This window comes from Erithacus rubecula, assembly GCF_903797595.1.
Source record: "Erithacus rubecula genome assembly, contig: scaffold_445_arrow_ctg1, whole genome shotgun sequence".
NCBI lineage: Eukaryota > Metazoa > Chordata > Aves > Passeriformes > Muscicapidae > Erithacus > Erithacus rubecula.
In genome coordinates this window covers 79,285-86,351 of record NW_027635894.1, presented here as the reverse complement: position 1 = coordinate 86,351, position 7,067 = coordinate 79,285, and the positions used below count along the sequence as shown (strand labels likewise).

Here is a 7,067-nt window from a genome sequence, read left to right as displayed (position 1 = left end):
AGCTTTGAAAAAAGCTGGCACAAGAGCTCCCAGGTGCAACCTCTGCCCTTGGACCCATCCTAAAGCTACAGCAACCATTACTGGGTATAGAGCAGACAATTAGTGAATAGAGTGTCATCATAAACCACCACAAGGCAGCATGGAGCAGGTAAGACTAGGCTCTTCCTTGTTGGGGACTATCTTTGCCAATGGCTGGGCATCTGGGCATGCCACTAGTGTAAATCCTTCATATTTATTTATTGTTTTCCAAAGCATATAGGTTCTTCAAGCTCTTAATTGATTTTAAAAACAACAAAGCCATTTATAAGTCCCAAAATGTACTGACAGTCAGTGGGATTCAGGGTGTGCTTCTGGTTCTGACAAGGAGCTCCTTAATTACCAAGGGTATCTGAATGATATGTTTATCAGGTTCCCACTGAAGGATACCCTGGATATCTTGGTAAGAGAGGGACTGAGACACTCTGAACAGCCAACTCGGATAGTGTGGAACATACCTAGGTTTTTCATGAAAACTCAAGAAATAAGTAAACCAATTCTAAACCAGCCAACAATCCCAGCTGAATCCATCTTTAACTACTAAAGGAGTTGGTGAGCAATGCATCTGTCAGCACAAGCTGGGAACTTTCTGTGCCCCAAGTCATGCCTGTGGCTCCCAGAGCTGGCACTGGTCTTCAGCAGACACCAGCCTTTTGAGCTCAAGAAGATGCTGTAATGTTGCAGCGTGATTATTTTTGCCCCTGCAATGTATGTAGAGCTAAGGCACAGTCTGCATGGATGCACCAACCTGGAAATGTGCTCAAGTATGCAGTGCTGCATAGATGAGCTACCCAGAGCCAGATTAAGAGTGTAGTGGGAAAAGTGTCACACTTGCAAATCACATCCCTTTGTGGCTCACTTAAAGGTAATCAATCATTCACAGCCTTGCAAGAGTAGCTGTCTGCACACCACCACCTCTGTGACTTGAGCTGGTCTTTATCAAAGCAGCTTTTTGAAAATTGGGAATTATTCCTAGCTAACTTAATACTTGGTTTCAAAGTTGTCACTTCATAGCTATTATCTGTAAACTTTAGCCAGTCTTTTTAAAAGTCCTTTCTTTTACATTTCAAATTGATATTTTTCATTAAGTGTTTTCATCACTTTCCTCCCAACCCCTCACACTCCACAAATGGAAAGACAGATTTCTAGATCTTTTGAGACCAAATACCCTTTAATTCATATTCCACAAAGTACTTTTGCATATTTTAATGGAGCAGGTAAAAACATTTTTCTTGATTTTATGATGTTTTAATTGAGGTGAAAATCCATAGCTGAGCATTTTCATAAAATGAAAATTAAAAATATGTGACTAGGCTTGAAACATTTTAATTCCAATCTCTCTCATTTATAACACTTGCTTTCTCTTTTTTTAGAAGAGTGTTTTCAAAGGCAAAAGGAAGCAGAATATCAGAATTATGAAGAAAAGCTTCCTAGCATAAAGCTCAAACAAGAAATTGCTCCAAACTGACTTCTAGGTGAAGTCACTTCTGTGATTATTTTGCTAAAAATAAATTATCATCTTCCAGTTAAAACTCTCTGTGAAAGTGATCCTGACCAGAAAAAACATCACAGCTTATGCCTGCACGTGGTCTCCTGTTCGCTCAAGGCCTCCACAAAATTTTCGGTGTTGCTTTCCATGGGACTCATTCCATGCATATTTAAGATGCAGTTTTCAATTGATGCCAAATTGATTTTAGTCTTTTTTGTTTTATATATTCTCTGTACTCTTTACACATGTATTTGCAGCCTATTAGTGTGTTCATAGTCCCCGCAATTTGAAAGTTCTAAGGTGTTGCACAAAGACAAAGAATTCTTTGCACTTACTGTAAAGAAAAAAGCAGCTGCTATTACCAAGCCAACACAGAGCCATGCTCCAGTTCTTACTGTTTTTATATCTCTTCCAAATAATAGGATCATAGAATAGTTTTCATGGGTGGGGACCTTAAAGATCATCCAGTCCCAACCCCTCTGCCATGAGTAGGGATGCTTCTCACTAGATGTGATTTCTCAGGGCCTCATCCAGCCTGGCCTTCAATACTTCCAGGGATGGATCCACAACCTCTGAATGGCTTGTCTTCCTGGATCAGAAAGTTGGCCTCTACACACTCCAGGAATGCCCTTTGTTCTTGCAGCCACCTGTATTACTTTCCCAGCAGATGTTGGTGAGGTAGATGTTCAAGAATACATTCAGTGCTGGTAAGTGGAGATGAAGCTGAAGTCCAAGAGGCAGGTTGAACTCGGGGGGCCAGGAGCCAAAGCCCAGGACAAGAGGCCATGAACTCCCCTTTGCATTGCAGAGGGCACAGGGAGCTGTGGGGCAGCCAGGGGATCAGACACTCAGAGACACAGTACGAGCTAATGAGCTCCAGACCTTCGTGAACTTAGATGGTGAGGGGATGAAAGCACAGGAGTTTCTTTATTCCAGGTTCCTTCTCAGAGGCACCAGCTTGAGGCGTAATTTTGTTATTTAGTTACTGCATCATGATTACATTGTTTTGAGGATCTGGACATCTGTAACTCTGCTATGGCAGACCCAGGGTTAAGCTGGCAAGGAAGCCTGCTCTGACTATGTGAGAGTGGAGGGTATAGCTGTGAAGGACTTTGGTCCCACATGAGGTGATGTGAGAATGACTCTAGAGTGATCTTGGGTGGTTGGACAGGGAAATTTCCTTAACACCGTGACTCTCCTTTGCTAGCCTCTTGCTTCTGAAAAGCCCATAGCCCTCAGCTATAGTGCTCCAGTTGGGGAAGTGTCCCAGCATGCTTGCGTGATGACAGTTTTGGAAGGGACCTAAAAGCTCATCTGGTTCCAACACTCCTGCCATAGGCAGGGACACCTTCTACTAGACCAGGATCTCAAAGCTCCATCCAGCTCAGCTTTCAACACTTGCAGAGATGGGACAGCCACAACTTCTCTGGGCAGCCTGTGAACAGTGCCTTACCACTCTTACAGTCCAGCACCTTTTCCTAATATCTAATAGAAACAGCTTAAGGCTATTCCCTGTCTTCCCTGCCTGCCCTTGGGAAGAGGCCCTCTCCAGCCTTCTTAGAGGCCCTCAGAAGTTACTGGGAGGGGATCGAGAAGTTCCAAAAGGTCAACAACGAACAAGAGCCGTTGGTCATCTACCGTAACCCTTGACAGCCACGAGCCCAACATTCTGAATTCTGGCAGTTAGAGGGACGGACCAATCAGCAGCCTCTGATCCAGGTACATCATAATGACTGAAGAACACCTTCAGCAGTTGGAGGGGCAGAGCAGCAGAAGGACAGTGCAGAGTGGCCTCCAGTCTTGCTTCTCTCTTGTCCTCTTTGGGTATTGGTGTCGTTCTGTGGAAGTCACCCAGGACCTTCTTGAGTCAGAAGAGGAGCATCTAAAAAAATGGTTAGAATTAGTCGTTTCATGGACCTTCCTGACTGTAAGCTCCCCAGACTTAGAGAGATTGCAGACCTAGTGACCTCTGTTCGCTTCTCACGTGCCCGTAAGGCAAAGCTAACGCTGGCCTTGAGGCATAAAGGCTATATTCCAAAGCTGCTCCAGCTTTTCCGAGTCTGTGAGCTTGCAGAGAACACTGAAGGCTTGCATCTTCTATTTGACATTGTGAGAAAAATTCTGTACCTGGACAAAAACATTCTGTTTGAGGTGATGTTTTCTGATGAGTGTATTCTGGATGTTGTCGGATGCCTTGAGTATGATCCTTGTTTGGCTGAACCAAGACGGCACAGGGAATCCTTTACCAAAAGAGCCAAGCTACCGGAGGTTATTCCTACCAGAGACCCTGAACTCAGGGAAAAAATCAACGAGGCATTCAGGGCACAGTACATTCGGGCCATCATCATGCCTAATCCATCGGATTTTGAAGAGGGTTGTCTTTCTACCCTCAATTCCTTCATCAGCTCCAGGAAAGAGGAGATTTTACGTGAGTTGCAGGTGAGTGTTTTTTTAATGTGGCTTAGATGGGATCTGTAGAGATCCCTCTGGCTGTACTTTGGAAATGGTCTACAGCTGGTGAACACCATACAAGTTAATCACAGGCACTTTCATTTGCACAATGTTTTGAATGCTTTCCCTTCCTTCTGATCCCTTGGATTTTGTATTTTCAAAATCATACATTTCAGGTCACTGTCTTAATACTTTTTATGGGCTGTAACAAGATAAAGTCCTGCTCTTTGGTTGCCAAGCAAATCTTTGGAGCTGGTTTTCTATAAGTATTTAAGGAACATGCAACTTCTGGTATTTTGTTCCAGGGACACTTACTACACTGTGTTCCATGTAAAGGGACGCAGAGAAATGGGTGGACAGATATGGCAGAAAGCACCAGAACACTTGAGAGATGATGACGTTGCCAGGTTTTTGGAGTCTGAAGCATTAAATGATTTACAAGACATGCAGTGTTGTCCTGTATTATCCTTAAATATCTCGTATCAGTAGAGGATGTGAATCTGAAAAGCAAATAATAGTCACAAAAGTTTCCCATCTTGGCAAAGCAGAGTTCCTGCATGTGGGAGAGCTAGTTTTACTGCAAGTAGGGTTCAGGAGAATGTGGCTGCAGCCAACCTGTAATCTGTTAACCTCAGAGAGATGAACTGAGAAGGTGCTTTGCAATGCTGCAGATCCAAACGAGGGAAACTGATCTCCTTGGGATGTTCACAGTGTAGTAAGAATGGCTCAGGTACAGTAGGGCCAAAGTTTTCTCTTGGTTAGCCCTTTTTACATCAGAAGTGCACGAGTGGTTTACGAGTGGAAGTTTATGTGCAAAGTGCTCCTTTCGATGTGGGTGTGGGTATGGCAAATCCCACAGGGAGTCTATGGGGCTGGGCGGAACTGCAAAGCATAGAGGTGGCAGGGCAGAGAAGGAAAGGAAATGTCACACTCTGTAGACACGAATTCAGGGATCATCTTTGGGCTTCATGCCCTGCTACCAGCTTTACTGTGGCTCTGGTGTGCTGGAGATGCTCCAGCTGCACAGAAGTAGTGCTGAAAGACTGGGAATGATCCTGCTAGATGTGCACTCTACCATTTGCCTTCTTTGTGATAAAAATAATGACAGTGTGGAAAGTTGGACTTTGTGCCGTGTGGGATCCTGGAAAGATCATGCTTTCACTTTCCAGAAGGCACTGTGTAATTTGTGTTCTTTTTGTGCGCTCCACAGGAGGATGAAGAATTTTTGCCTGAAACTTTTACACGATTAACAAATGAAGCTACAGATGGAGAGCAACGATGTGAATTGGTAAGTCAGTAGTCTTGGTGGTTCCTCAAAGGCTTTAAGGGAGAGGGATGAATTAGAAAGTGAAACTGTTCTGAGAGTTCTGCAGTTCCAGAAGTACTTATGGAGAAGCAGCCAGTCCACCACCCCCCCCCCCCCCCCCGTACAAATTGTAACTGTTTCCTTCTTTCAGAGAGTTTTCTGACTCAAATGCACCAAACTTTTTTTTCCCCCTGTGCACCAGATGAAGTTTTTCAAGGAATTCTGTGCCTTTTCTTTCACGTTACCTGAGAAAAGAGATGAATTTCCTAAAACTTTGGCGAAGTTGGGATTTCTTCCAACTCTTGAAAAGTTAATGGTAAGTGAAAACTTGGAACTGGTTTCAATAAAACTATAAAATCATACAGTCATTAAGCCTTTTAAAATATTTTTATCTACTGAGCATCTTTTTACAAGTCTGATTGGAGACCTTTGCTTTGCTGAGAGTGGAGGTTTCTGATAATGTCCAGAATCCAGAAGCTGCCCACAGTTCTGCTCTGGAGTAACTTGGCTTGACTACTCTTACTATTTTACTTTTGGAGAAATCTGAGGGCAGTGAAGTCCTTGTGACAAGGTAGTCAAAAGGTGAAAGAGACTTTTTCATGTGGAAACTTGACTGTTGTATTTTTATTGGAGAAAATCACATCCCTTAAGGAAAGGTCTGAATTCTTGTTGCCTCTAGATGCTTACAGAAACTGTTGTGCACCTTGATTTGTACAGTGGTTCTTTAGTAGAAAAGGAATAAATTGTGGACAGCAGGTATAGAATATCAATAACGTCTTAGATATTCAAGCAAGTAGGATATTGTGAATGTTTCCAGCCTAAGTTAGGGTTCTTAAATTCACAGAAAGCTTTTTGCCCTTTCTAGAGGATGAAAATAGAAGGGAATGGATTTGCCTGGTTCCTTGTGGTTTTTCTGTAACTATATTATCTTGTTTATGAAAATTTTTGTGACAAAATATTCTGCAGTTTTTAAACTGCCTCTTCTTGGCAGCTTCATGCAATAAGAAATCCCAATCTTTATTTACTCTAACAAATTTATCTCTTTTTTTTTTATTTTTGTGTGTGAGGGAGTGGATGATCTGCAAGTTAAATCTGCTGCTACAGATATGTTGTCTTATCTAGTAGAATTTAGTCCAGCCATGGTCCACGAATTTGCAATGCAAGAGGCCCGACAGAGTGAGAATGTGAGTAAAAGTGATTTGGAGTTTGTTGAATATACCAGTTTTAGGGCAAACAGGAAAATAACCAGTAAAATACAAACGATATTTCTGTATTGTGTTTTAATTTTTGATTTTAAAAAATTGCAGTAAATGGGGACCTCATTCCGTTCTTGTGAATAATTATTTTGTGATTTCTTTCTTTGGATTTTTTTGCAGGATACCCAACTCATCACTCAGATCATTAAGCAGATAATCTGTAGTCCTGACCCTGAATTTGGAGGTGACCATCAGTTAATGGAGATTTTGCGTGCACTGATCAATCCAAAGAAAATGCTGACCACAGCTAGTGTAAGAGAACGGGAATGGCAGAAGACATGATACTGTCTTGTCAAACATAAAAGCCTGATATTCTCTATTGCTATTATTATGGGCAGAGGACAACAAATGATAGGGTTTTTTAATTGAGTGGCATGTGGTCTGACAGCAACTTTAAATAAGCAAAAGATAAGCTAATTTTGCTAATGCAAGGTATGTGTATGGGGCATTGTGCCAGTATTAAACCACACAGTCCCATGTGTCAGGGCCATAGAATTGTCTGGCCATAGCTCTCTCCATCTGGATGATA

At 42.4% G+C, this 7,067-nt stretch overlaps 1 long non-coding RNA gene and 1 pseudogene across 2 annotated transcripts; both read left to right on the top strand.

Annotated features, from left to right (window-relative positions):
* The first annotated feature begins 3,436 nt into the window (after positions 1-3,436).
* On the top strand, positions 3,437-4,376 carry LOC306816214 (serine/threonine-protein phosphatase 4 regulatory subunit 3B pseudogene; annotated as a pseudogene). The gene has a single exon. The product of its transcript is annotated as a serine/threonine-protein phosphatase 4 regulatory subunit 3B pseudogene (transcript).
* An 846-nt stretch (positions 4,377-5,222) lies between these two features.
* On the top strand, positions 5,223-6,753 carry LOC306816211. The gene is made up of 4 exons (XR_013777602.1): positions 5,223-5,264; positions 5,485-5,598; positions 6,350-6,466; positions 6,659-6,753. It is a non-coding gene; the product is annotated as an uncharacterized lncRNA (long non-coding RNA).
* Positions 6,754-7,067: the final 314 nt, after the last annotated feature.